Genomic DNA, 26540 nt, shown 5'->3' on the forward strand with positions numbered 1-26540 from the left:
GCCAGTATCAGGTAAAGTTGGCAGTGGAAAACTATGAATGATGATTACTCCTTTCTGAGTAATCCACGTCAGACAGGGAAAGGTCTTGCTATCTGACTGCCTAACTTCCCTCTTCCTTTCAGCATACAAATGAAGGTTGTTACCTGCCCGCAATTTTATCTGTTTACCTGAATAAAGGTGATAAATGACCCTATTACATTTTCATACACACATTTGAAGCTGGATTGAAGTCAGGTCAAGAATTTGCTTGGGGGGAAGGAAGGAGAGAACGAAGGTGCATTTGCAGCACGGAGACATTACTGCGATACCTTAATCTGTCTTTCCTGGCTGGTAACGGTTGTTAAAGTAAACACAGATATCAGTGTGACAGCATCCAAAATACATTCCTAGGATCCCTGAACAGCCTAGCTGAAGTCTTTGCCATTGCATCTTCATTGCCACCTGGCACTCCCCAAACCAGCTAGACATAACTGCTAGCCTGGAGAAAGCTGCCTTTAAGTGCAGAGCAGATTTACACAGTGCCTGGCAGGGGCTTTACCGTTTCCTCTGGCCTTTTTCTCCAGCTCTTGGCAGAGTCGTTCCACCTGCGCTCCCTACTTTGCTCCATGCTATGCTCTTCTACCTTTTCCCTCACTTTCTTTTTCCCTTTGAGTGACCTTTCTCTCTTCCTTCCTCTTCAGCTACTCACAGCATAACGGTGACAAAGATGAAACAACATCACTTACAAACTCATTCCCTCCTTTACTGACAAGGCTAAAGCCCAGTCCCATCCTCTCCCTGCTACCCAAAAAGCTTGTTCTTCCCCTTTTAGATAGAAAAGTCCTTTCAGACAGAGTTTCAAATTCCTGAGACACTAATCTCGACTGGGGAACCTGCTTAAAGCCATATACAAACAGAATGGATCAGCAAAGAAATGTGGGGTATTGAAATATAAATCACTACCACTGATTTGCCAGCAATTTTTTCTGATCACAGTACAGAGATAATTCAGAGTTCCCAAAAATAAGAGGTCAGTAGGCAAATCTGACCAAGATGCAAATTTAGGTCAAATCCTAACTCTGCTGGAAACCCTGTCTTTGTTCGACATCAACCTCAGGGGTGTCAATCCTCTTGGGCTCACGCAAGGTGTAGAACAGAAACAGTTTATACTAACCCAGAAGATCTACAAAGTGAGTGGACTCAGTAAATCCCTTAACAGCTGAATCTGAATTGCTTAAGTGTATTGATTTTATGCAGGCCTGTGGTAGTGAAATTCGTATAGAAGTTATAGTACTCAATGCTATTTTTTTTAATATCTTTTCCTGTTTATGGAGCCATCCATTGAAGATGGGCAGGCATAGCCCATTAAATTTTTACCTTTTTTTTTCTGAAATATGTGTTTATTATAACAAAAAAATCCTTAAGTCTGGATTTATCTGGCTGTTTTGGAAGGTAGATGTGGAACTGCAAGAACAACATGCCCTTCTACAATATCTTCACACATGCTCCTGAAGAACTGAGTTTCCTCATGGCCGTACAATCCATCTCCATCCTGACCACCAGGAAGAAACTCAAAACAATGATTTCTTCCTCCCATCCATACAATCTACCTTCATTTCTACAAGGCTACTGAAAAAAGTATTAATTTCACATATTTCTCTTTCAGACCAAAAACCTTGCAACATCTTCTAGGACATGAAAAATACAGAAGTGACCTGCTATAAATATATGCCAGAACAGTAATAACAGAGAGAGTTACGGTGGCAGCTTCTCAGACAATATCAGTTATGTTAACAGGAATAGACCACTGTGGTAATGCTCCAGAATTCTGTTATAAAGCCCACTGGCATTTAGAACCATTTAAAGATACTTATTTGTTGATAAATAGAATACTTTCTATATAAACCCTGCAAAATTTCCAACAGCAGTAGACAAGAAACGCATCTGTTTTCTTTGAACCTGTAAAAATCAGATGCCTTAAGGTAAATAATTGCACCTCTGTTGTTCAGTAATCTTGAGACTGAATGAGTATCTGCTTCATATTTCCCTGGAACTACATTTCAAATAAACACTCAGTGACATCTCTTGCCAAGTCTCTCCAGACTATTAAGGACACACCAAGTATTTCTGGACTTCTTTGGAAGGGAAAGATGTGGGTGACACACCCAGAATCACCAAGGGCTTGCATCATTGCTCTGAGCCCATTTTCATCACCTCTGGAAAAGCTGAGTCTGTTTGTTGCTATTTCTTTATCTGTCGAGTCCCTGCTTGTTCCATTCTTGGCAAAAGGAGTTTTGCGGCACACAGGCTTTTGCAGACAGGATTTTTCTTGTTCAAAACTTACTTTCAACTATATTTCATTTGAGAGTTTTAGCCATTTTTCTAAATTCCTGCCATCAGCAGAGAGCATGCTTTAACAATCAGCTACTATTCACTGTGCAAAACAAGAGTGTTTCCAGCAGCGTGAAGCTTTGCCCAGAGTCTTACAGGCTCAACCTCTGGCACTTATCTACTCCTTGGTGAGATCTGCAGCAATGCGGTATGTCTTTCCAGTTCATTACTTCAGATTAAAATGGACAGAATACAAGTTGTTTCAAGTTTTACAAAGATTTGAGCACGATTTTTCCATTTAATTTTTTTGTTCTCCTTATGCACATTTAAGAAATTGTATTTCTTAGCTAGGGTGGGTCTAAGAAACCCTAGAAACCCAGCTTGCTGTCTATAAGTGCCTGCAGGCAGCTGGAATGGGTGCCAATTGCATTTGGAAGTATTGTTACAGGCAGTAATAGGTTCAGAGAGAACGGGGCCCGCATCCAGTCAAAGCAAAGGGCTCTCGGAAGAAAGAATGCTATTTTTCCATCCTCGGAAAGACTCCATCCAGCTCTCTGGTCTCCTTGCTGTGTAATGCTACTCCTGCCATTTCTGACAGCTCCAGGGTTCCTTTCACACCCTGTCCCACACTCTTCCTGAGCTGTGGGTTCGGGATTTCATTTCAATCCACTTGTGTTCTCTTCCTTAGAAGTATCATTAAAGAACCTACGTGGGAGAAGCCCTATTTAAATCCATCGACGTTCAACAATGGCAATAAAAAATGATTGCATGGTTAAGCTTATAGAAAGCCAAGCACAAGACCTGGGCCAGTATTCTTTTAATCAAATAATTGCTATTGAGGCGAGACTTTCTGTGCAACAATTATTTCTTTTAAAAAGCCCCCAAAATACTTGAATGAACTCAAGCACTTGAATGGCTTTATTTAATGCCCATCATAATATTATATTATAAATATATTGGAATATTTCTTTAGCTTTGTATATATTTTCTTTTCTAATCACACCACTAGAAAAATAATACCACACTCCGGGATAAAAGAAAAACACTGTTATTGGAAAGAAGCTTCTTCTTTAGCTTGCCAAGCAGCTACCAGCCTTCCAAGCAGCAGAAACGGCATACAGTAGGGTTGCTATACAACATAATCAGTGGGACTTGGAGAATTGCTTTGCCATTTCCAAACGTATAATGACTGTTCTGAAGCGACCGTGTTTTGCATGAGGAGGATTTGAAGGGAAGCAGGTGGCTACTAACAACCGTAAACATCGTGCTGCTGTTGGGGATGGGGTAGGAGGAGGGTGAGAGCCTGATGGCAGAGTATTTCGTTTCCTCGTGACCATCTCAGACAAGGACTCGCAGGGGGAAAAGACAGCTCTGCTGTGACACATCAGCAGTCCGCTGAAATTCTAGTCTCCAAAGGTTTTTACCTTTTTAAAACATGGTAATAACTATCTGGCCAGATTGATTTCTTGTTTTCCCCTGATGGTTTCATGGTAATAAAACTTCATACAGAGTGGTGCTACGTGTGAAGGGTCACCAAAGACTTTCGTAAGAACTCGTTAAAATTCAGGCACTACAGAGGGAAGAAAAGGAGAGAGAGAAAGAGAGAGGGGGAAGGGAAGGGAAGGGAAGGGAAGGGAAGGGAAGGGAAGGGAAGGGAAGGGAAGGGAAGGGAAGGGAAGGGAAGGGAAGGGAAGGGAAGGGAAGGGAAGGGAAGGGAAGGGAAGGGAAGGGAAGGGAAGGGAAGGGAAGGGAAGGGAAGGGAAGGGAAGGGAAGGGAAGGGAAGGGAAGGGAAGGGAAGGGAAGGGAAGGGAAGGGAAAGGGAAGGGAAAGGGAGGGGAGGGAGGGAGGGAGGGAGGAGGGAAGGAAGGAAGGAAGGAAGGAAGGAAGGAAGGAAGGAAGGAAGGAAGGAAGGAAGGAAGGAAGGAAGGAAGGAAGGAAGGAAGGAAGGAAGGAAGGAAGGAAAAAGAGAAAAGAGAGAAGAGAAGAGAAGAGAAGAGAAGAGAAGAGAAGAGAAGAGAAGAGAAGAGAAGAGAAGAGAAGAAGAAGAAAAAAAAGAAAAGAGAAAAAATAAAAGAAGAGAGAAAAGAGAAGAAAAGAGAAGAAAAGAAAAGAAAAAAGAAAAAAGAAAAGAAAAGAAAAGAAAAGAAAAGAAAAGAAAAGAAAAGAAAAGAAAAGAAAAGAAAAAAGAAAAGAAAAGAAAAGAAAAGAAAAGAAAAGAAAAGAAAAGAAAAGAAAAGAAAAGAAAAGAAAAGAAAAGAAAAGAAAAGAAAAGAAAAGAAAAGAAAAGAAAAGAAAAGAAAAGAAAAGAAAAGAAAAGAAAAGAAAAGAAAAGAAAAGAAAAGAAAAGAGGAATTTGAGGTTATTTACTTGTCTCTAACAGGCTTGGATTACTTTCTGAGTATAATGAAATCCATTATATCATCTAGACATGACAGTGTCTACATTTCATCAAAATATTTGTAAACTGCAGCCTCTTTTATCTATAGAATGGATCAAATTCTACTCACCATGAGATAATTTTAGAAAGATTTTCCAGAAAGAGGATGCTTTCAGACTCCACAAAATACAGCTTGCCTGCTATACTCACATTTCAAATTACCCAGTCTAAACACTATCAATAAAATCAAATATACATACACAAACATATATATTTCCTTTGGGAAGAAAGAATTGCAGCAGCCCTGCTCTGTTAACTGAGAGGGTATTTCCTGGCAAAGTCCCACTAATTCTAACTCCCACCACCAAACCCCTGCCCTCGCGAAGGGAAGGACTGCAGGGTTGGCAAATAAGTCATGAAGAAAGTCAACCACGCCATTGGCAGGAGGTGAGCTGCGTGTTCTCTTCTTCCACCAACACGCTGATGAGGTTCTTTTGTTTAATTAACTTATGCCTGCTGTCATTTTCCTGGGGATTGTGCCCATTTCTGCAGACCACCAAGATTACAGAACAGCACAAATGCGTCCAGCAAAGTGCCCTTAACAGGCATTTGCTTGCCAAAAGAGAACTACCTCTATTCTTAGAGTCAGGAGAAAGCATTTGTGTTTAGATGGAAAAACACATTAATAGCTTCCCTGTTTCTTCCCCTCTGCAGGCTAATGTACTCCAGAAAACAGATTTTTTTTCAAAAGAGTAGGAATATATCTGGAAGAGCTCCTTGGTAAACCACTGGCTACACACAGATAATACTGTCCTGGGGACAATTTTCTCCTGCTACTTTTAATGTGAAGTAGCATTTTAAAATCATTTTGTCAGACAGCTCTTCCACACAGGAAGGGCTTGAATTCTGATGGCCCCAGAGTAACAGTAATATTGCCTTTGCTGTAGAGCCAGCTCTGCAAGATACTAAATGTCCTTGACTTTCATTATTTAAAAGTGCACCTTTCCTGGTAGGATTTTACTCTAAAAGCAATCCCTTTAGGAATGCAGAGGACCCAGTTGGAATCCAGAAATAAAAATAGTAATGATGTTAATAATAATTCTAATAATTAGTAGTTTATTGAGCTTAGCAGAATTTTACCTTACAAAAGATGATGTCCCATATCTCAACGTATATACCACAGTAGCTACATTCCAGCCCTGAAGTGGTTGGGCAGTTGGACTAGATGATTGTTGTAGGTCCCTTCCAACTGAACTATTCTAATCTAGTACATGAGCAACCATCACTATGAGTGCTCCTATTTAAGAGACAGGGAAACCAGAAGACAGGCCAATACCATCACTGCCCAGTGGAAAGTCAGAGGATGAGCTGGTGGTAAAGCAAGTAAAAAATGCCCAAACATTTGAAGTCTGAGCTTTAGTTGGTAGACCAGTGTGCCTCCATACTGAAACACAAGATTCCTAAAGTTTTGAGCAGGAGTAAAGAAGGAGGGTGTCAGTCATAATCCATATCAGATGGCAGTATAAAAGGAAAAGAGCAGTGACAGAAATAATGGTGTGAAATTGCTCTTGAGAAAACTTAGCCTATCAAAAGAAAAACTAGCAGGCAGGAATCTCTGGATGCACTGGGTTGGATTCATCAGATAAATATCACTGTCCACATCAAACCCAGTCAGGTCAGGCTCCTTTCTTACTCTTCAGATAGACACTGACGCACGTTGATGTTAAGAGTTTGGTCAAGTGCACGTGTTTGTTCATCCCGGAGTGGGAAATTTTCCTCCTAAAGAAGTGTGAGAAACTTCATCTTCTTCACAAGCAGACATCTACGGTCTTTCAGTGGGCAACCAGTATGGACCAGGTAAAATGTAGATGAAGATATAGACCTCAGGAGTCAGCTGGGATATACAGCATCTCCTATTTGAAGGCCAGTGTTGCTATTTTGTAAATAACAATTATTCTATCAACTGATGCATGGTAAAGATTGGCAAACGAGGGAAGAGTTCCCAATTACTTTTTCTTACCCATTCAAATATGCTAATACAGCTAACTTCTGGCACATTGCCTTTTAGTTTTTTTAACTGTTTTGTTACTTTTCTGGTTTTGTATGCCTCCATTGTGCATTGCATAAGGAACACTTACTCAGTGAGGAGAAGGCGGAGGAGACTGATGAACCTCCATTAAAATGGAAAACACGAGCCCAGAATACTTCATGATAAGCATAGGGAGGAATTTGTTTTCTGATGAGAAATAAAACAGACCCTTGAACTTAAAAGTCAATGACAGGAAAAAAACCCACCCTGAACTTATGATTTATAGTAGTAAAGCGAAGTTATTCAGGAGTCAATAATTTTTCAAAAGGATTAACAGAGCATATGCAGCATTACCCATAATGAGATAGGATGAGTATTGGAAGCTCAATTTGCATGCTATTTAGATTCAACAGATAGTTACACTGTTGATATCTAAAGTGCTGTTGTTGTGACAGTAAAGGTAGAGGTCCTGTACATCCTCTGAAAATTAATACAGTTCAGAGAAAATGGTAAAAATTGCAATCCTTTCAATATCTAGTGGGGTTTAAACTATACAAGAAGGATGGTCCTTTAGACAACTAAATTTCCTTTTTATCATCAGGTCATGGGGGTTGGCTAAAAAAGGCATCAAGGTAACTTTTTGAATTCAGATCTATCTATCTACCTCTGCAATCCAACCAGGAATTTAATGCCAAATGGAAAACAGTAGGTAAGCATGAAAGCTGAAATAATTTATCACTGCTATCTTTTCAACAGATAGGCATTTCTTTGTTTGAACAAATACACATTACAGTACATGAAAAAAATGTTTTGAACAGCACAGCTTCCATAGGGCTTCTACATAATGAAATTTCAGAAAACATTCAGTATAAAAGTTTTGGTGCACAAAGAAGATTATTAATTTTCCTTCCACATGACAAATAGATAAATACCTCTATGCAAAACACAATTTTAAGTACCACACACTATTCAGGTTCATATTTTTCAATGCTTCAGAAAGCACGAAGAGGTATACTTAAATTATTAATTTCTCAGCATACAAAGTTTAAAAAAACCAAACAATTCAATTGAAAACCAGTTGATAAATAATAACAATTGTTTTTCCGTAGACTGTCACTTGCAAACCCAACATTGATTCTGAAACAACCTGATTTCTTTCCATCTCATACATCATTACCAGTCATAATGACTCCGCAGATCCTCCTGCTGCAACCTCACTGTCTTGTATTTGTGCTGTCAGCAGCAGCTGTATCACCAATCTCTGTTTCCTTTGTGGTCATCTTGGTGATTAATTGATCAGGATTTAGTGTATGGCTCTTTGGATGGTGCATGCCCCATTCTAACTGCTTTGGCTCAGCAAGGTAAACAAGAATAAAGAGCTATATAGTCCCTTCTCCTCCCACAATGCATACGAGGGAAAAATACAATTACAAGTGACATACAAAATCCAGCTACCGTGAATAACAAGAAGTAGAAAAGAAGGTGTTTGCATTTGTACCTATCAGATAAAATGTACAAAATTCTAATATATACTCAGATGGTTTTAAAAAGCTGATAAAAATGACTGGGATCTGGAAGCATTACTATTAGAGGAAATAAATTATTATGTGGGTTTTCTCTTGTTTTCTATGTGATTAATTAAAGGGATTCAGGTATCTATTGTGTTTACACACTAGTGTCAGATGTGACTGCCGATACATGATCCAACAGTCTATCAAAACAGAGAAGGAAAAAAAAAAAAGCAGCTCTAAGTAGAACTAGAGTTTATAGTAGATCAAACCCACTGTTTGTACCAAATGTTTACATGAACCGAACAAATTTGCAGAAAGATGGAGAGGGGGTTGCCCGATCAACCCTTTGCCTGCCACAGCTAGTGGCTATCGGAAGGAAAAGGGAATGGGTGCTCTTAAGAATAAAGGCAAGTACAAACAATAAGGAAAAAGAACTGTAAGGCTGTCTGTTGACAGGCTACCAGGGAAGAAGAAAAGTCCACAGAAAGGATCCTAGAGGTTCTTCACTGGGTTGTTGAGTCTTCAAGGAAGAGAAGGAACTTACAAAGGAGGAAGGAAAATGCCTTTGGAGAAAGGATGGATTTTACAATGGGAAGGGAGCCCTAGGGAAGCCTGGGAGCTAAATGTGGAAGCCAGACACAAATGAAGCTAAATGAGAGGAGAGAGAACCTGCAGAAATGCACAGTGTCTCCCCGGTTTTATTTCCATGTTCACAAAGCAATGTAGAAAGTCACTTTACTTTAAAAAAAATAAAGGTCTAGTCCAGCCTAGCAGACCTTGCACATGTATTGCATTTCACATTGTGGTAACTTCCCTTTGCCCTGAGCCTCCAAAACCACTTAGTGCTGGTATTCAACCTTTAGGTAGAAGGGGATCACTGAAGATGACCATTCCTCTTCTAGTCCTTTTAAGAGTTCTTGACTAGAGAACATCTTTCCTGCATGCTTAAATTCTTATAAGGATTCATAATTGAGCTTTTAGCTTATGCTCTCCAGAGCAGGCAAGATTCAAGACACTCAACCCGTGGGCTGGCAAGTTTGTCATATGTTTCTTGAGATACGCATGCCGTACAAGTGTGGTGAAGTGTACATTCTCACGTGGATGATAATGCCTTGCTCCTCGGGGAAAGATGGTGAGCAGTTTTGGCCTAACATGACACACCTGAACAGGCAAAGCCTGGCTCAATCCCAAACCAGTCTGCAAAGAGGCGAGAGTAGCTCTATAAAGAAGCCTTCACCAAAGAGCAATCTAGGAATGACAAGTGGATGGATGGGTCTACGTCTGGGCAATATTCACGCTAGGAGCAAGAAGTTCTCAACAATTTTTTCCCTTTCAGATTTTTCAAAAGGATAATGTAAAAATTAATGTCTGCCAAACTGGCAGCAAGGAGAACTGCAAGAAAGATGATGATGTGGCATAATGAGGTTACAAACCAGACAACAATGTGTCTGCAGTGTAAGAAAGTTATATAATCATTTTCAGAGTTGCCTGTATCAACTCAGAAAGAAATGTAGTCTCTACCAAGAGAATGAATTGCAGCCAGTCCCCTCGCTGACTTAGGATGGTAGCATTTACCTTTCCTTACAAGCCATCGGAGAGACAATTGTATATTGTGTAAATACAGTGGGGACACGGATTAATTTCAAACCTATCACATAATCTGATGAGATTTCCCTTGAGATCTCCTAACACTTTGCAGCACTGTGAGCCATTATTTCCATACTTATTGGAAATAACGTCTGAGCCCAGACAAGGCACAATATTCCCTCTGAGAGTTGTCATGACGGGAGTGGAATTAATTCTTATTGTCACTGTACACACCGAGGGTCTTTTTGGCATTATTAGCATGTACCCCAAATAGTATTTAAATCCATGATGATACAGTATACCATACAACAGTATCATTTGGGGCCTCCTAAATTTGGATGTACGTTCCTTGCTATGTATACTGAACACAAGTCAGATTTCACCTGCATTTCACAGAATCACAGGGGTTGGAAGGGACCTCTGGAGATCATCTAGTCCAACCCCCCTGCTAAAGCAGGATCACTTAGAGCAGGTTGCACAGGATCGCGTGCAAGCAGGTTTTGAAGAGAAGGAGACTCCACAACCTGTGCCAGTGCTCTGTCACCCTCAGAGTGAAGAATTTTTTCCTCATACTCAGGTGGAACTTCCTGTGTTCCAGTTTGTGCCTGTTGCCCCTTGTCCTGTCACTGGGCACCATTGAGAAGAGTCTGGCCCCTTCTTCTACACATCCACCTTTTAGATATTTATAAGCATTAATAAGATCCCCTCTCAGTCTTCTCTTCTCCAGACTAAACAGACTCAGCTTTCTCAGCCTTTCCTCATACAAGAGATGCCCCAGTCCCCTCATCATCTTTGTAGCCCTCCGCTGGACTCTCTCCAGTAGTCTTTCTTGAACTGGGGAGCCCAGAACTGGACACAATATTCCAGATGTGGCCTCACTACGGCAGAGTAGAGGGGGAGGATAACCTCCCTCGACCTGCTGGCCACGTTCTTCTGAATGCACCCCAGGATACCATTGGCCTTCTTGGCCACGAGGGCACACTGCTGGCTCATGGAGAGCTTGTTGTCCACCAGGACTACCAGGTCCTTCTTTGCAGTGCTGCTTCCCAGCAGGTCAATCCCTAACATGTACTGGTGCTTGGGGTGGTTCTTCCCTCGGTGCAGGACCCTACACTTGCCTTTGTTGAATTTCATATGGTTCCTCTCTGCCCAACTCTGTAGTCTGTCCAGATATCGCTGAATGGCAGCGCAGCCTTCTGGTGTGTCAACCACTCCTCCCAGTTTTGTATCACCAGTGAATTTGCTGAGGGTACACTCTGTCCCCTCATCCAGGTCATCGATGAATATGTTGAATAACACCCGACCAAGCACTGACCCTTAGGGCACACCGCTAGATACAGGCCTCCAACTAAACTCTGCACTGCTTGTCACAACCCTCTGGGCTCTGCCATTCAGCCAGTTCTCAATCCACCTCACTGTCCACTCAGCTAACCCACACTTCTTACATAAACCTGATGCAACTCCATCACCTTCAGTGGTCAAGCTCCTGGCTCACGTCAGGATGGAATCGGACACGGATCTGTGACATAACAGAAGTACTCGAGATCTTTTTAAGATGCAATTTATTAAGGAGATAGACCTTAATCACAATGAGTTTAGATGCTAGCTGTCATAGTTTAGAGGATGAGCAAGCTTTTTTTTTTTTTTTTTTAATTGCAGTTAAATTCGTTCACTCTTATTATGGAGTTACCTATCTATTTCAAGCATTCTCCAGGCAGTTGCTGTTGCCAGATGTGGACAGATCCCTTTGTGCTTCACTATGAAACTGGCTATGCTGGCATCTTTGGATGTATTGAAGGCTCAGCTATATTAAAATAATTTTTAGATTTCCAAGCCATTCTCCTGCAAACTTTTACCAAATATTTCTGGTTTATTTTTGCAAGCAAACTTTCATTTTTAGTTGATCTGTTTCTCTTACCTGATTCATACAAGCATGCTTGTAACACTACAATTTGTCACCACGGAAACAACTGTTTGGTCACTATAGCTGATGTCACTGAATGAATCAAGTAAGAAAATAATGAAAATTATTTTAAAAACCCACAAAAAAATCAAACAACCAACCACCTAAACAAATCCAGTAACAATTTGGAACAACCCGGAAAGAAATTCAATTGAATGTAATGACTTAATTTCAGTTTTCAGAATTGCAGGGGGGTGGTTTAACTTTTTATGTTTCTCTGTGGGTGGCAGCAACTGCGTAAAATCCAGTGGAATGGGTTCTAGCAAGCCCATCTCATACCCAGCACCACATCTCCAAATGAGATTGCTGCAGCTTCAAACCCGTCTCTGCCAAAACTTTCATGGGAAGCTGAGGCAAGGCAGACCTCTCCCTAAGGGTATGTTGAGACCTGACTTGTCCATTTAATTAGCCACTTAACCATTCCAGCCAAAAAGGCTGAACATGCAGCTGTCTGCAAACAGCCTGCCATTGCCCAGAAGCTTTAAATATTACATATATATCTTTATCTATCTCCATTTTCCTGACAGAAATAACCATAGGCCAGAAATCTTTTCAGCTGTTGTACCCTACCCATGTCAATGCTACGGTGATGTCTGTTTTATGGATCAATGTTGATTTTCATCCAGGATTCTGTAAAGCTTTGCGGGAAAAACCTTGGAAAGGGAAAGAGAGATACCGTTTCATAATCCAGGGCAGCCTTTTGGAGATTTACCCATGACTCAAGTACAAATGCAGGATAACCACATTTTTATTTAAATAATCTATCTCTGTATTTAGCAGGAAAGTAGATTAACCCATTTAGGATTTTGGCTAACTTAACAAGTTTCTTACAGATTTCTTATAGCTACTGGTAACACATAGTTAAAAATGCCATTCCGAGATGATTCTAACTTTAGAAATAAGAATAACTCATATTTACTGTATTATCTTTATAATTTTGTCACATTTTGCATGAAAAGATAACCTCAACCTTATTTCTTAAATAATATAGTTGATGCTGACTTAGAAGGAGTCACTTTCATCACTATCACATGTAAAATCTCCAGGGGATTAAACTTTAGGAGACACTCTCACAAAAAAAGAAGCGCCTCTTTTATAGCCTTATTAATTAAATGTAATTAATTTACTAGCGCCCTGGAATTGCAGGTATTAAAAAAAATAATAAAATCCCCAAGCGCTTTTGCTTTGCATGTGATAAATGATACAATCACTCTTTCCTTTTAGGGAAAATACAGAGGAAATAATATTAGGTGACAGTAAAGTTCATCGCAGCAGGTCGATTGAGATTGTCAGGATTCATTAGCATGCATGTGACTGGTAAATAATTGAGTTAATTTTAGGTTGAGTGACATATTTAGAAAACTATGAATCACCTTATTTTGTGAATTTAATCAACCTTTGCTCTTCCCTGGATAGTTCAGCGTACATCTGCAATATTAAGTCAGAACTGATTCTTCGCTCTGCAGCCCTCACAAATACCAGCGGTTTACAAACATTCAAAACCATCAACTGTATTCAATGCTGGTCTCCAGCAAGGAGTTCAACACAAAGAAAGCATCATAATTACAAAGAAAACAAAAATGGAAAAAAAAACAAGAAACCTGAAGAGGAAGCTTTCTTTAACTGAAGTTTTAGGGAGATTTATGCTGAAATCTCAATTTGCTTTGTCTCCAAGAATAAAAATGGTAAAGTCTGTAAAAACATCAATGCAGAAAGATGATTTCTCTGGACACTTTAAAAAAAAATAGCTCCTGTTTGAAAAATTTAGTCACTCCTCGAACGCTTCTTTGTGATACACTGTTAGCCCAATTAAATCACATTACAAAACCAAAAATTGCACTGCATATGGATCTTCCAGCTCTGCCTTCTGAAAAAGGCTATTTTCAAAGACAGGAAACATCTCTTTCAAAGTTTAGCTTTATTTAGAAATAAGTCACAATTCCCAGCTAATGTGAGCTATTCATTTATTTTTCATCAGATGTCTTCTGATCTCTTAGCGCAAAGTTCCTCTTCATTTCCGAAAGACGTTCTACTAGCACTAGATTTGATATTGAACATGACAATATTTAGGTAACACAGTGGGCTTTTCTATGTAAAATTTAAGCTGTGAAGATATGCGCCTGCAAAAAGGGCAATTACTCTTCAGTTTTGTATTTTGAATATGCAAACAAATTGCTTGTGGATTACTGGCAGCTACGGCTTGGGCTCTGACACTTAACTGTTTGTTATTAATACGCAAAGCAATTAATGTAACTATAAATATGAAAAAGAAAAATATCAACACTATTTACATTAGTTAGTTACTAGGAGGTAAAATACTTTGTCAGCTGTAATACAATACAAATTGCTGCAAAGCGTTTAATACAATTATAACATGCACATATTCAAAGCACTACAGTTTATATTCTAGGTCTGTCCTCCTGGGATCAATTTATGATACTCTACGCTGGGTATCTTGTCTTGCCAAAATAATGATACTTCGTTCCCGTGTCGCTACATTTGGCCACCGCACACTTTATGTACGGGTAGGATTACAGAGCCAGTGGCTGCGCAGTGAATAACAACGCGCGTCGCCGGGATGCACGGGGACGGGAAGCAGAAGGCGTGATTAGTACCTAGACGGAAAGCACCACACATGAGCGTGCACCTGCCTCTCCAATTCGGAAACATTTTCCTGAAGCAAACACAGTAAAAAGGCATAACAGGACCACTTCTTCACTGTTGGCATTGGTTTCTTGAGTATTCATATTAAAAAACCCACTTGGACTTTTACCACCTTCACCCCCCATACATCCATGGCACATAGTGACAGGCAGCAACTCTACAATGGAGCTTCAGGAGGTCTAAAGACATGATTCTTGCAGGTGACAGCCAGCTTGGTGAGTACAATAAGGTGGACAAAACACACATCATAAGCGGACTGTCCCTTTTTTAAATACTCAAAGTCATTAAGCCATTTAAGCAGAAAGACTGCCTTCAATTTCCTTCATTTTCTTGCATCTGGACTTGTATTTGTGTTCAGAATTACTGCGGTTATAAACAGAAACCAATCTTAACTGGACTATTTCAAAGTTCCTTATTACTGCTTTAATTTTTAAGTCAGACAGTTGTGTAACTTGTTACTGACATCCACAGTTAATAATAATAATACGGCGCGTTTAGCAGCATGACTGAGCCATGACCATTCCCATGAATCAGAAGAAGACATGGCTCCCAGGTTCTCAGGGTGGTTCCCAGGGTTCACCAACGTGGTGTCCTTGCAATCACCTATGGTAAACACACATTTTCTAGCACTGCAAAGGGAGACAAACGGTCGCAACGCCAAGCCAATTCAGAAAAGGGAAATAGTTTTAACGTGCAACTTCTTTGCATAACTCTGATAAATAGAAGGGGCAACACAACAGAGACGCACATTACTAAGTACGCTGCAGTGCCTAGATGAGGAAGCAAATTAAAAATCAACAGGGAACTGCTAAAAGCTGACACCTTCTCTAACCAAACCAAATTGCTACTGCCCAGTCGATACAGGGTGATGCACAGTCCTGTTTTATTTCCCAGCTCCTCCATGGGGCTGATCCAAGTCTCTCCGAGAGCAACACAGTCCTTTTTGGATGAAGCCTCAAGTAAAGACGAGAATAGACAGAACATCTGTATGTAACTCCTGGCTCAGAGATGGCTGAGGGCTGTTACAACCCCAGGTTTTTGCTGGAGCATCCTCAAGGCTGCTCCGACTCTCTTCCCCACTACATCAGGCTGTGACATGCCGTGGGTGACCCAGCTGCAGGGGACAGCCAGGGGACAGCCTGGCTGGTGGGAGACCGCTGCCTGCTCTTAATCGACAGCATTGCCCGTGCAGCAGTGCTGAAGGGCTTTGCCGTACGGATGGTGGGGTGCAACCCTTCCAGCTGAACTTCACAGCTTCTGCCTGCTTGTCACAATTTAACATTAGTTTCTGTGTTTAATGTTTCAGATTTGCGTGTAGTTTAAAAAAAAAAAAAAAAGTCGGAGCGTGCCAGTTATTTCTCCAAGGTTTCAGCACACAAACTTTGCAGTTCTGCTGTTTGGCACAGGCTGCCACAGATGGAAGACAGATATTTGTCCGCCAACGTTTAAAGAGGACCAGATTTTTTTGTTTAGAAATTTTAGCTGTTTAGCACTCCCAGTCGTACAATCAGCCAGACCAACCCTTTCCTCCATAACAAGTGCATACACAAACGAACAAGAGAGACCACTGCCTGTGCAGGATTTGAACGCGCAGAGACATCTGCAGTGCATTGGGACTGCCTTGATGGTTAGTTTTGGAAAGAAAGGGGCCAACTTTTTCTAACCTGATTTGGAAAGTTCTGAAACTCATGTAGCTTTCTGCCAAAAGGGAGTTCATTTAACGAAAGGGAGGGAAAACAAGGTTGCCCAGTAGCCACTTCAGCTAACGGCAGCCAGGGAGATTTGCTATTTCAGAGTCCTTCCAACCCAAACATCTGAGGGAAGTTGCTGAATTGGTGCATGCTCTTGCTAAATCGGCTGTGCTCCTTTCCCGGCTGATGGCTGCCAATTTAGACGGACCTCAAATCCTCCAGCTTCCTCCCCCCCGAGTTACAGTCGTTCTCTGCTATCGCACCTGATCTTTCACAAAAGTTTCCGCACCTTTCAGGCTCGTCACAACAACCCTTTGAGCATAAGCCGAAGCCAACTTGACACAACAGATTTCGTTTTTCTCTCAGACGCACGCATATGCCACAAAGACTGCAGTTCATCGCCTACGCTTTTCAAGCGTCGCTGAGCACGCTCAAGTGGGATAGCACTATTGCAAACAGGGCAGCGCTGCCGCTTCTTTTTCTTCACCTTTTTTTTTTAAAAAAAACTTTTAAAGTAAAAAGTTGCTTAAAGTAAGTCTGTTTGAGATTAAGTTCACAATTTATCCTCGATGAGCTGTCCTGTGTTGTGTCCAAAACCGGCACAGAAACATTGTCGCCTTTTGCTGGAATCCTGTGCGCAGCCTGGAGAATGGAGCTTCCTCTTCTGCTCCGGCATCCCTTGAGCCTGAATACTTCAGGGCTTGAAGATTTCTTCCTTATGCAGAAGGGTGGTGCTACTGGGTGGTCCCTGCATGACTTTATGCATGCAGGGAGAAGTTTCCAGGAGCAACAGAAAGTTAGCTATGCCATAAAAGTACCTACAGTGCTTACTGCTTTCTTCCATTCTGCATGACGTCTTGGGAAAAATTCAGGGAGAAAATGAATGCTGACATCTGACAGGCATCGGGCAGTGTCTTGAGGAAAGCAGGGAAACATGCTACCCCCCAGACAAGGGAGGGGAAAGGACAGACGGCTGGTTCGCTCCCAGATGGGGATTAGAAGTCACAGGTGAACCAAGGCCACATGCCCTACTAATAGCAGCAGGTTGCTGCTCAAAATAAGTAGCAGGTCCAGATATTTGTTCTCCAGTTGGTTTCAGACATAAGCTGTAACACAGATGTTCACAGGGCACAAAGGGGACACCCAGCAGAGCTGGCTGCAAAAGAAAATTTACAGGAATGACAGCAAGTCGCCTTTTACAGCAGGCTCTCTAGAGAAGCAGTAAAAGGGAAGCTCATTCTGCTATGATTTTTGTCTGAAGCTCCTCCTTGTGTAAGATCCCACTGCTGCCAATCTCCAGAGAATGAAAATGAATTAAAAAGAGGAGGAAAAAGCAAAAAAAAAACCAAACAAAACCAACCCCAAAACCCAACAACAACCAAACAAACCAACCCCAACCAAAACCATAGGAAAGCAAAATAAAGGACCGAAGGAGAAAACAAAGCAGAACAAATGAGACACAATAAATGCACCACGAAGAGGGACTAGATGAAAAGAAGAGAAGCAAAGGCACATCAATAAATTTCAGAAATAATAAGGAAATGTAATCATCAGAAACACTGCTGAGATCTTCTGCACACACATTAGACATAGGATCCTCTGACAAACCTGGACACGGGTCTGAACATCCAGGAGATACAGTAGTAGGACGATCATATATTAAGGTACTTTATCCCATACCTAAAATGGAGACAATGGTTCTTCTCCAGCTTTTGCCAGACATCTTGGGACTACAGATGACACATACTATGAAAATATTTTGCATTCTGATTCTTACAGAAGAAGCAACTTACTGCAAACCCCCCATTTTTCTGGAGGGGTTCTCTACACCAAAAACTGGTCATGGATTTTATTCCTAAGAATTCAACCTCTCCCCCACTATAAATCTCTTCAAAGTTTCTCATACAGATCAAGGTAAGTTCAGTTGATACATACCTTTATTCAGGAAACCTTTTCATTTTTAGAGCTGACACTCAAAAATTGTCTAGGTCTATAACCTCTTTAGAAACAATAAATTCTTCTAAATCTTCTCTTGTTTCCCTTTCTCCATTGCTAGGAGCTCAGCAGATTTTCAAGCATCATAAAGTGTGACCTGACTTTTAAAAAAGAAATTACCTAAAAATTGCTTTGTTATATGCAAGAATGTATTTCTGAAACTGCCTGAATATTTTCTGTAAATGTTCCAAATGAGATAGTAGCTTCACTGAAATAATTGAGAAAATTTCCAGGAACTTCAAACTACCCAAGGTTTCGACCTTTATGGCTGTTTTCTACCTAGTATTTAGTCACATTCATGCCTTTACTACCTTTAGCAGTTGCAAAGAAAACCAAAGGAAACACAGATGAAAAGCGAGTTAAAGCATAGCCTCAAGTATGGGGGGATCAAGAGTAGAGCTACTTCTTCCAACTCACTGATTTTTACCTTCAAAAATTCTTACTTGCTCATGGAAACTCACCTTTTTGTTCAGTCTGAAGTTAAATTTGTAAGTTTGGCTGCACATTTCTCTCTGAGTAACTGTGAGCATCATACCTTTCCCACTTTCTGCCATACAAATTCCACATGTGCTACTGAAAATTCAGCCAGCAAAGATCCATCATACTGTCCCATTCATGGCAGATGAGATTTATCAAGAGCTTTAAGAAGTTCAGCATTAAACCGTCAACAAAACTCACACTTCAAATCATCCAACACAAAACATGAATGTATCCATTACACATACCTATTTATTGCAGATACTCTCCAAGTTTCAAGAAGCATATAACCAAGAATTGCTTGAAGTTCAGAGTCCAAGATCTGAAAAGGAGATAACATGTATTTTTAAAAGTCACTAAAAGTATATGGCTTAAGCATATAAAAAAAAAAAAATTATGCAAAATTACTATTTAGAAATGAGTTTATGAGCTAGTCCTTCTGAAGTTGTGCATCACCTGAGAAATGTTGTGGGTGATAACAATGAAGGTACGATAATTTATAGGCTATTAAATTTAAGAAATATAATATTGTATAGATTCTTAGGCAACTTCTACATAGGAGTTCAAAATTAGTAGAAAACTCTGAAACCGCATCAAATTTTCAAACAGCAATTTTGCTACAAATTTGTAACGAAAGAATGAAACCAACATATTGAATATGCAAAACTGCCAGTAGCATAGCAAAAAATATAAATGTATTAGGAAACCACAAGCATCCCTACATACACTTAAGCAATATTCTGCCTTTAGTTTGCAGCAAAAGAGTGGCATGATTAGGAAAACCACATGAAAAATCAAGGCTATCATTATGTGCATTACCTCCTTCTTGTCCAAAAATGCTGAACATGGCAGTTCTGCCACAGGTATGATATTCTAGATGTACATTTTTGTAAGCATATGTATGACACCTAATCACAATTAGTCCTAGAGTCTCTGTAAATTTTCCCGGTGATTCTCACACAGTGACCCTGAGCATAATGCATTTGGTAAATCTAATGTGATTAAGAAAGCAAAAAAGAGGAGGAGGATGCATCGGGAGAAAGAAACAGGCTCAACAGACCAAAGAAAGATAACAAGGAGGGGAAAAAAAGAGGAAAAAATATTTCATGTGTCCAAATGCACTTGGTCTGATCTTTGTTGTGGCCAGTGACTGAGATGACCACATCAGCTTTACCATCATAGATGCTGTATTGAGTATTTCTGTGGCACCATTAGCATCTTTGAATTCTGCAGCAGCTCCATACAGCCACAGCTCTTAAAAAAAAAAAATTAAGAGTCCACATTAGAAAAAGTCTTGCCTCTTTCCTTTCCCCACAATTTCGCCTGAGCTTTTGTCTGCAGCTGCACTACTGGTACCCACCGCATGATTCCCAGTGTAGGCAAAGTGAATCACCCCAGCAGAGTTAAGACCAGTCAGTTATAGAGCAGCCTATACCCACTATGCATCAATGGTCACCTGGCTGGGAGCACCTATGTGCTCCAGCTCAAGAGCAGGCATTTTCTTCTCCAAACACTCGGCCCAACGAAGGAGTCCAAGACTCCCTCTGTTCCCTTCTGTGAGCAGGCAATTTTCAAGCAGAGAGACAAAATGTAAATATCAGCATGGATAATTATTTCACTGCTCATTTTTTGAAAGATAATCAGACAAAGATAAGGCTTGCTCAGAGAAACAGAAGCAGTAGAAATTTTTTATCTAGCAACTGCATGAAAGATTCTGCCAATTCTTCTTACAAAAGCAACAGTTCGTTGATTTGTAGCTGCTGCCTACTTTCATGTGCAAGAACAACAACTACAGAAATCCCTCACTGGTCTTCTCTACATATTTTCAGGCAGTCTCTATAAATATGACAACTTCCAGGATTATTTATTCTATGCACTATGTTGCCATTCCTGCTGTTGATGTCAACTGCAGACAAGCCAGGCTCAGAAGCTCAGATTCCATCACAGAGGCACAAGTAACACCTCTACATCTCTGCCCTTTGCATCTCCTACTCAATTCCCCAGAAGAGATTTCCACAATAAGGCACAGAGGAATCACAAAGAGAATGCCATTACAGTTAATGTGAAAATCAGCCAAGTATCACCTCTAAGAGGAGTGGAAGCTATTTACTAGGTAAGACTGGTAAAAATCTGCAAGATTAGAGGGTGGCCAAAGTTTACACTTTATTTTCTACAGTAATGTCTTCCATTTTTTCTCCGTGTCCTTCTTCATCAGCCTTGTAACACCTTTTCCACATAGAATCATAGAATCGCAGAACATCTCATGCTGGAAGGGACCCATAAGGATCATCAAGTCCAACTCCCTGCTTTTCACAGGACTATCTAAAACTAAACCATTTGTCGCGAATGGAGTCATGCATTTCACTTGTAAGAGAGAAGCAACAATAGACTTTACTCATATAAACCAGTTTATTCACAAAGTTCAACGGCGAATGTGACAGTGGCTTAACAAGATTCGATGGCAAGGTACACTGGATTGTTTACTGCATAGAGGACAGGGTCAGACAAAACTGTCAGACCCTCCCGTTGAGTCATGAGGTTCAGAAAGGACACCCTTGCTTTCTAAACTCCTTCTCAGAGAGGACTCTAGGTGCAATTGGATCCAATCCTATTCCCAGACTTAATCATGGGTTTATGTCTAAAGGAATATTATATATGTGCAATCAACCCTTTATATCACTTAGCTAAGATTTCAAAGTTTAACATGCTATTAGTCACTTACTGAGGATCTGTTGCAGCAAGGAATCTCTCAACCTTGAGGAGTAACCTTGAGAGGTGTCCCTACTCAATGGGAGGTCTCCTGCTATGCAGGAGAGCTCAATGGGCCCTGGGCTGTCCACTATTCATAGAGTAAGATGATTGACTTATAGTCATATTTGCATACCAGCAAGACATTTCAGTCACTATTCCAGATAGCCCTTGGCTACCATATTGCTTTCCATCCCCTAAAGTCCTGCATAAGCCAGATGCAGCCATCATGACCCCCTTAAGGGGGGGTGATAGAGCACACCAGCACAGCTTAAGGTGGGGGGATAGAGCACACCAGCACAGCATATGACTAAGAGCATCGTCCAGATACTCCTTGAACTCTGACAGGCTTAGTGCTGTGACCACTTCCCTGGGGAGCCAGTTCCAGTGACCAACCACCGTCTCAGTGAAGAACCTTTTCCTAATGCCCAACTGAACTTCCCCTGGCACGGCTTCATTCCCTTTCCTCGTGTCCTGTTGCTAGTCACCTCCACCTCCATTGCCCCTCTTGAGGCACACCGTAGGCTATGCTTTCCCTTCTTACCCTTCTCACCCTTCTCATCTCTTACCTACTTTTATGGCTGCCTGTTTTATCTTCACTCACAAGGCCTCTACAGTTGACTACAAGCTCTCATGTTACTACACCTTGACAGGAGTTATCACCCATCAGCTGAAGCACATTAACCGCCTAAATGCATGCTGTTCCCCAGCAGTAACATCGTCAACTAAGTGACCTTCATGACAGGTAGATTCCAGGACCTGAACTGTTAGGTCCAGCAAAACTTGTGTCGTAAAGGTAACCTTCAAGACACCAACTGGGTGTAAAATTCTACTAATGCCATCACACATGAAATATTGCTCACAGACGTGTCTCAAGGGATTGTTGACCTGAGAATGCCTTATGACATATTTATAGAGAAAAATAATGAATTATTGCATGGCTGAGATAGCTCTGTGTCAGAATGTTTGCAGGCAAAGATAAGAACAATTGTATGTAAGTATGTGCCATCCAGAGGGACCTTGACAGGTTTGAGAGGTGGGCCTGTGTGAACCACATGAAGTTCAACAAGGCCAAGTGCAAGGTCCTGCACGTGGGTCAGGGCAATCCCAAGCACAACTACAGGCTGGGCAGAGAATGGATTGAAAGCAGCCCCAAGGAGAAGGACTTGGGGGTGTTGGTGGACGATAATCTCAACATGACCTGGCAGTGTGCACTCACAGCCCAGAAAGCCAACCGTGTCCTGGGCTGCATCAAAAGCAGTGTGACCAGCAGGTCGAGGGAGGTGATCCTGCCCCTCTACTCTGCTCTTGTGAGACCCCACCTGGAGTACTGTGTCCAGCTCTGGGGCCCCCAACATAAGAAAGACATGGAGGACCTCTCCTATGAAGACAGGCTGAGAGGTTCTTCAGCCTGGAGAAGAGAAGGCTCCAGGGAGACTTTCTAGCAGCCTTCCAGTACCTGAAGGGGACCTACAGAAAAGCTGGAGAGGGACTGTTTATCAGGGTGTGTAGTGATAGGGCAAGGGGTAATGGCTTCAGGCTGAAAGAGGCTAGGTTTAGACTAGATATTAGGAAGAAATTCTTCACTGTGAAGGTGGTGCGGCACTGGAACAGGTTGCCCAGAGAAGCTGTGGATGCCCCCTCCCTGGAAGTGTTCAAGGCCAGGTCGGATGGGGCTTTGGGCAACGTGGTCTCGTGGAGGGTGTCCCTGCCCATGGCAGGGGGGTTGGAGCTAGATGATCTTTGAGGTCGCTTCCAACCCAAACCATTCTATGATTCTATGCACACAATTTGCTGTGCATAACATTAACAGTGTTTATTTTAGAAATGACCACCCGTCTGACTGTTCCAAAAAACCTCATAGATTTGCTAAAAGATGCCAGGGAAAGTTTTTACTTGTAGCATACTTTCTATCTTTAATAACACCAGCTGTCACTTTTACATATACATCATGCCCTTCACAGTTATCCCATAGTCTGCAAACAACGAAAAACCCCCAAATCCTCCCACAGTTATTAACATCTGCTTCATTTACTGATTCTGACAAACTGAAGGACAAAGGCATGATTTAACAGATTGCTCTACGTAAAGAAACAATGCAGTTCACGAAAGGATTCATCAAATGCCCCTGTCAGAAAGCTTTACAAAGCACAGCTTAATGAATGTATGCAAATTGCTATAATATATAAAATGCCTGATACCACTTCAACAAGTAATGTGCTTATGAAATCTATGGAGAATGGTAAGATAGATCAATCTAATTTGTCTTTGAAATAAAGTGATTTGGTTTCCTCCAGATAATTTCAATCTCTTTTTTTTTAATGCCTTGTGGCATGACAGCAATGCATTACATACAATGAACCACCGCTTTAGACCCTAGAAGATGTGATTATTCAATAGAAAAAGCATTCAGCAACAGACAAACTGGAAGCACACTGGTAGACTTCAATATTTTCCTTCAATGTTTTGACATGCTGGCATTTGTAAAAAATTGTTATTTCCAAGCCTTGCTGCATTTAAACAGCCCCTATTTTTCTTTTCTTTTTTTTTTTTTTTTTTTTTCCATTGCTTGATGTGAGGTTGAAGCCTGAGTGTAAGTCAGGCTGATATTTACAGCATGAGGAACTGCTCAGATATGAAAACACATCAGAAAACAACATGCATCCAGGATGATCACTGCTGTTGCTGTTTTCAACATTATTGATCTAGAGATCTGATCATTTTCTTTTCATCAAGATAAGGAAAGAATGGCTTATGAGCTAAAATGATTTTCGATGAAAAAAACCAACATTTTCTAGAGCTTTTTTCCCCCTCTGACAACTGAAAGTTCTTACTTGAAAAAAAAAAATAGTTGTTTTCAGTGTTCTGTTCAAAGAAGCCAAAACCCACAATCACCCTTTATGAATTTATGGAAAAATAAATAGAACTTCTGTAATTTTTTACCTGGAAAAAACCACATGGAAAAGAACACGACATAGTAAGCACATCAGAAACTAGAAGATGCAGAGTTTATGTATCTTGGCTTTACTATTTAGGCTGGGCAGGTGAAAGAGGACTGTGAAGTACCATGATTATCTCCTTTTAAAGACCTTTTTTTTCTCTGAAAACTTCTATATCAGAGGAGCCTAGGTACAGCTAGTGATGTCTTGAGGCTGAGACGGATTATATCACCATTTCTGCACTCTTTATTTTTTAGCAGAGCTGCCACTCACCCTTTGAAAAAAAGTCCTCAGACCATCATATGTACTAACATAAAACTGCTTCTTGATAGTTTAAAATTTTCGACCACCTTCTTACACCTTCAGCACCCCCAGTCATCCACAGACTATAGATACAGAACACAGATTGTCTGGCCTCTTCATCTTCCCTTCAGTCACATTCCTCTGGAGTCCGTGATGGACAAGGTCCAAGGTGCAGTTGGCTAGTTCTCCTACATGCTCTTTATTAGGTCTACAACTTTCCAGCTGGAAAGTAACCACCGCATTCTACAGAATTCAGGTTTTCACAGAAAATCAAAGGAACTTTTGTGCTGGGACCACGAAAGGAAAAGACACAAACATTCTCTAAGTAACACTTTCTTGGGTGGGTCTTGGTTACGTTAGGCTAGAAGAAATTCCCTGATATGAATACGGTGTGAATGCTAGCTGATAGTCTTACAAGAAAAATTTTCCCCTCCCCAAAATAATAGTCTAATAAATAACAGTTTCAACTCTTATCTTACATCATCCATTATATGTTTCACGTTACTACAGAAGTAATTGCTGTTACTACCAAAGTTAGACACAAGTTTTGCTCACTGCCTCAGGCAAAATGACTTAAGTTGGGCAGCACTCAGTACAGATTCTCAAATCTCTGCATTACAGAACTGCAGTTTCTGCATTGAGAATTAACTAAAGTATAAAATAAAAGTCCAGGTTGAAACATCGTGTCAGAAATGTATTGTGATCTTCTCATTTTGAAGGCATTAACTTGTAAAATCCCTTCCATTCTGTTACGCTGAATATTCAGTATGTGCCAGGCACTGTGGAAAACGTTTTTATTTCTCTGCAAATGAATATACATTAGAGTGTTTATAACATTTTTCTAGAATGGGGTTTGTATCACTGACAATTAAGGGGTGATATCTTTAATACTCTGTATCACTTTTAGAGGTCAGTTAGCAATATTGAACAAAGCAGGCTGTTCTTATTTTTACATCTTTTTTTGTATTCAGATTTGCAAGATGGTGGGTTCTCCAGCTTTGCATTCAGTCAAAGACTGAAATCTGGGAATAAATGAACATTGCAAGCCTTACTTTATTATACCTCATTTCTCAGAGTAACTCAGGTTCCATCATTACCATCCCTATTTTAAATTTGTTCTTTTTAACATAAATGTACAAGTACAGAAAAATGTCTCCCCTTTCGACTGTACATCGAGGCCAACAGATTCACAGTTGATGTAGTTAATAAAGGCAAATTAAGGAAGCTCCATCTCACACCTCCTCTCTTACCTCCTGAACCCATATAAGATTATACTAATTATTGGAAGTAAAATTAAACATTGTAACTTTTCTCTGAAATAGGGAGGAAAAGATTATTCTTGGGAGTCAATCTTCTTACAGCTCCCCTAAGATGCAACATCTAATAGATTTCAGGGTCAAAAAAAGAGCCTCCTGTACAGATTTCAGTTTCAGTCTAATAAAACAGCTTCAATAAAGTATATTAACCTGCACACCATCATTGACAAAATTACAGTCACGCTGTGTGCAATGGAGTATGCTACAAGATAACGCAATAAAACATTCTTTTTAACTTGCTGCTTTGGGTATTATTTTTTTTTTCCCCATCAGGGGACATCAGTGTTTAAAGTCAGGGCGCACTGCTTTAACAAAACAGGTGGGAAGCAGAGCCAGTCCACGCAGTCCCACATCCCTACCTGCCAGAGGATTCCTGCCATGCATTGCAGTGAGGGTATTCACCCATCACTGTTACGGACAAAGTACCGATACTGGACAGCAGCATAATCAATAACAACTAATGGATCTGGGACTATCCTGAACTGACAGTGAAACGGACTAGAAAGTGAAATCCTTTCTTTGATTAGCTTCTTGGCAAGCTAGTACAAATCCATGTTCCCTGTTGAAAAAAGAAAAATGAGGAAGTTTCTAAGAATGCAGACCTTTTTCTGCTTGAGGAGGTTTATAAG

The 26540-nt window shown here is 40.7% G+C and overlaps 1 protein-coding gene across 4 annotated transcripts in view; it reads right to left on the reverse strand.

The window, feature by feature from the left end:
• Nucleotides 1–26540, reverse strand: part of ENOX1 (ecto-NOX disulfide-thiol exchanger 1) — a 374541-nt gene that overhangs the window by 280954 nt on the left and 67047 nt on the right. For all 4 annotated transcript variants that reach the window (XM_075741790.1, XM_075741793.1, XM_075741792.1 and 1 more), the window contains one exon: nt 18854–18927. The gene's annotated coding sequence lies outside the window, so the exon portion shown is untranslated. The remainder of the gene's footprint in view (nt 1–18853; nt 18928–26540) is intronic.

Source organism: Balearica regulorum, chromosome 1 (assembly GCF_011004875.1).
Source record: "Balearica regulorum gibbericeps isolate bBalReg1 chromosome 1, bBalReg1.pri, whole genome shotgun sequence".
NCBI lineage: Eukaryota > Metazoa > Chordata > Aves > Gruiformes > Gruidae > Balearica > Balearica regulorum.